Genomic DNA, 4435 nt, shown 5'->3' on the forward strand with positions numbered 1-4435 from the left:
GTAACAATTCTTAGAGAGGAACGAGTATAAAGCAGAGTCAGGAGGTTGGCTAAGTGACTGCGTGTGGCTTTGCTGAGCAGTAGCATGGGTGATGTCACAGACACTCCAATTCTACACACCTGTTTGGATCTTCTGTCTTGCCAACTTACCAGCTCTATCACCGTAGGCGTTTCACCTAGTTGTATCAAGTACAGGTAAAGACACTTTCCCTGGAGAACTAGAGGGAAGGTTCACTAACACAACACAGAGTAGGAACTAAAGAAATAATGTCCCCATACCAAAATTGTGCGGCTTGGCAACGCTTATTCAGGGGCTTGACGACACACCCTGAGGAGAGGGGAGCCCTGTGGGGGAGTGAACCCAAGTGGTAAACATGTAACTAACACGTCAAGAATGCCCAGGTCCTACAGTCAGGTGACCTGTGTGTAACTGCAGGGAACCCCGCTGGAATGTGCCAGTCAGTGTTGGTGTGACTAAAACATTTTCACTGGATTAGAACCAGGCAGGACAAGCATGGGCTTCATTCTTTTCTGAAGTCAATAGCTCTCTTACTCACTGGAAGGAACAGAGCATGCTCATGGGAACTGAAGTAGAGTTTGGCAGACAAGAATTCTACCATCATGTAGATAGGACAATTCAGTTGGTTTCTTTATGACCTCCCTCTCCTACCCCGACTCCATCATTTCAGGCCCTGAAAAGAACCACCTGTTCCTACTCTCCCTGGATCATTTGTTTAATATGCAGCATATGTATATGCATAGAAACACTTGCTGCATATGAAACAATATATAATATATATAATATATGCTTTGTCTGACACAGCGCTGTCCTCAAACTTCCTATGTAGCTGAGGCTGGCCCGCAACTCCTCCATCTTCCTGTTTCTCCTTCCCGAGTGTTGAGACCCTAGCCACGCACCAACACATCTGGCTCTACATATTTTAAATTGCACCAGGCTGTCCACTGAGCAGATATGCACTACCTTAGGGTTATGCCTTGCTTTCAAGCCATGGAAGCAATGAATGAATGCTGGCCTGGTTTGCTCTATCAATGTTACCCGACTCTTACCGCTTTGCATAGGTTATCCTAAGCCACCTAGCTTAATGTGTACCAGCGGCTGACAGATTAACTAACAAGATAGGCAGCCTAGATAGGCTCCGGCTCTGGCCTTTGGAAACTACTTGGCCATCTTTAGGCCTTAATGAGGTTCCTTTTAAACCATGGTACAGGGTACTTTACTATGTCAGACCTCTTCTTTTTCCTCTGGTACCTGAAAGTGCTATGGAGTCACAATAAGTGAAAAAGGTCATCATATGACATTTATAGTTTCCCGGCTGGTTTCGGTGACCCACATGTGACAGACTAGAATGTGAAAAACTACAATAAAACTGAAGCCACACTCATTTCAGATAAGCATTTGAATTTCTCTCTGTGTGTTCAACTTGGCTTCTAAACTAATGCTTCCCAGCTCGAGGGCACCATTTCTCTGCTCGCTCCTGTTCTCCGGCAGGAATGTCCATGGTGAGTTAGGGCAAAGGGTCTGAATTCTGGGGAGGGTAAAAGTTAGGGTACACTTGATTATCTCAGGATTTCTCTCCCATTTGTGTTAGAAACACTGCAACCTTGAGTGCATGTCTGTGCACCCAAGAGAATAGTGTACATTCTAGCTAGGCCTTAGAGATGCAAGTTCCTCAAGGCCAGAACGTTTTGTTCTGATTGCTTTTCTTTTCTTGTTCTTTTTTCTTTCTTTCTTTTTTTTTTTTTTTGGAACAAGGGCTTCTGTAGTTTACACAATCCAGAACTCATTATCAATTCGAAAATGGCCTTGAATTCCTGATCTTCTTGCCACCAACCTCCGAAAAGCTGGGATGATAGTTGCATTCAGGTAAGGTACCAATCTTACCATAGTAACAGCAGCAGCAATGACTGCATTTTGCTGAACTGTCCTATAGGGCTTCATTGCTCTGTTAGCTCATGGAGACTGCAGCTTGCGGAACCCAGGAAACACTCAATGGAGGTGAGAGTTTTTATTCCTGTTACCACTAAAGACTGATTGTGTTTGATCCTGTACATGGCCCTTCTCCAAAAATTAATTCAGTTCATCCTCACAAAATCCTTCCAAGCAGACTTTTCCTCACAGAAGCAGGGCCAGAGGCTGGGAGAAACGAAGTAGTTTACCTGAGATCACACAGCCATGAGGCTCAAGTGCATGGATCCCCAAGGACACTTCAGACCCTGTTTCTCAGGGCGTGCTTTCTAGACCATTTGGGGTGTTAGGTACCAATAAGATTCCAGTGCACACCACACTAACTCCATCAGAGCCTGGGGGTGGGCAAGCCCAGGAACAAGCTCCCCCGGTGAGAGTAACTCACTGTATGTGTGGGGGGGGGTTTGTAGACCACCTGCCTGTATCATAATCTTGCTTGTTCCCAGCCCCGCCTCGACTTCCCTCACATATGTGTTGAATGGATGGCTAAAGTAGAACTACCCAGATGAAAGAGCCCAGTGAGCAGCAATGGGTGACTCCAGATGTTGGTGCCAATCCTGGCCCTGCTTGAGCTCCAGAGGCGTCCACAGAGCACGAGAAAGCCCAGGAACAACTTCAGCAGCTCAAGAAAGATATGGTAACCCAGGGTATGAGTCCAAGGTGGATCAAGATATTAGAAAGGTGGGAGGGGGTGGGAGGAGGTGGACAGTGGCTCTTCCAGGGCCTGGGGCGAGAGCTGAGCTGGCGGCAGCCCCTGGCCAGTTTTCTCGGGTCTCCATGCATTGAATTTAGTTGGCAGCTGAGGGGGAGTTGGGCCACCCCCACCCTCCACTTAGCTACCATTTCAGTTCCCTTTTCTGGGTACAGCCAAGTACTTGAGGCCTGGGTGAGGTTAACCACAGGAAAACCACAAAGAAATGGCTTTGAAGCAGCAAGCCGACAGGGTGGGGAGGGTTCCTCCTCATCTGACCCTGGGGCCAATAAGGAATGGGGGGCAGTGGTAGGGTCACAGGTCAGGGGAGGAGGCACCGCTGGAGAAGAGCTGCCCCTCACTTGGCAGTGTCTGCTCCTCAACTGCATACCTCTACAAGGTCCCCTGTCACAGGGCTGAATCACAGAGCCGCTGTGACGTGAGAGTCACATTCCCTCTCAAAATGTCTTTTCTTCAAATTCAATGGCTTCATGTCATCCTCACCTGGCTGGCAGTAACCCCTCTAGGCTCAGCACACACGACAGAACAAAGCCCTGGAATTCAGTCTTCATTATGTCTGTAGCTGATTAATTTCTTATTATTTATTGAACACTTGGGGGGTCCTCATCAGAGAGGGGGAGTACTAACGGAGTTAAAGCTTAACAAACAGCCCCCACCATGGGGGAAACTATCCCCAGGACCAGAGCGGAGGCTCTCAGTGGGTAACTGAATCTCTTGGTGAAATGGTCACAATGCTATCAGGTCAGGCTGGGGCCTGGGGACTGACATTTCTAACAAGTTCCCCAAGGGTGTGGCTACTTGGGGGCAACCTCCTTTCACAATCTTGATGCCCTGGTTTTTCATATTTAACAAGACAGGGCCCTCCCTTTAGAAACTGAGCTCTTAGACATTCTAGAAAAGAGAAGAATGGGGAGAAAGTGTTCAGGTGATTCTTTATCGGCTGCATAGCCATCCTGTTGATAACTTGAGGAGCAACAGAAACGAACTTAAAAGGCGTAGCAGCTGTCCGGCAGGCATGGTAAACGCTTTTAATCCCAGCACTAGGGATGCAGGTAGAGTCATGGAGAACTTAGTGAATTTAAGGCCAACCTGATGTTCATAGAAAATTTCCAGGTCAGTCAAGACCAGGTAGTAAAACCCTGTTTCTAAAAAATAAAATAAAATAAAATGCATTCACACAGACAGGCACACACAAATAAAAATAATTTAAGAAATTAATCTTTAAAAAGGGAAGGCAGAGCTTCTTGGACAGCCTTACTAGTTCCGCTCAAGTATTTATGAAGATCCAGGTGTCGGGTTGCTCTGTCTGCACATCTTTCCCCTCACAGAACAACACAAAGTTTGCAGTAGGCTCCCAAAGCCTACAGAACTAAGTCGGGCAGAAGGAATTTAAAGACAAGGCTCCCTGAGTCAGATTTTCTGATCTTCCCAAGCTGACCAGTATCACTTTCTCATCTTCCAGTCCACAAGTGGGGAGCTCGCAGTAGGGACGCACTGAAACAATGGGGATAGACTTGCTCTGCAGAGAGCCAGATAGTAAATATTGAGACTTTGCCAAACAGTTCCCTTGGAAGCTACTTTGGTGTGCCACAGCCGCCGAAACGCAGTAAGAGACAATATATAGACAACATATAAGAGACATTATATAGACAATATATAAGAGACAATATATAGACAATATATAAGAGACAATATATAGACAACATATAAGAGACAATATATAGACAATATATAAGA

At 46.4% G+C, this 4435-nt stretch overlaps 1 protein-coding gene across 3 annotated transcripts in view; it reads right to left on the reverse strand.

The window, feature by feature from the left end:
- Egflam (EGF like, fibronectin type III and laminin G domains) overlaps positions 1–4435 on the reverse strand; it is a 161898-nt gene that overhangs the window by 6607 nt on the left and 150856 nt on the right. The window lies entirely within an intron of this gene.

The sequence above is a fragment of the Microtus ochrogaster genome, chromosome 19 (assembly GCF_000317375.1).
Source record: "Microtus ochrogaster isolate Prairie Vole_2 chromosome 19, MicOch1.0, whole genome shotgun sequence".
NCBI classification, from domain to species: domain Eukaryota; kingdom Metazoa; phylum Chordata; class Mammalia; order Rodentia; family Cricetidae; genus Microtus; species Microtus ochrogaster.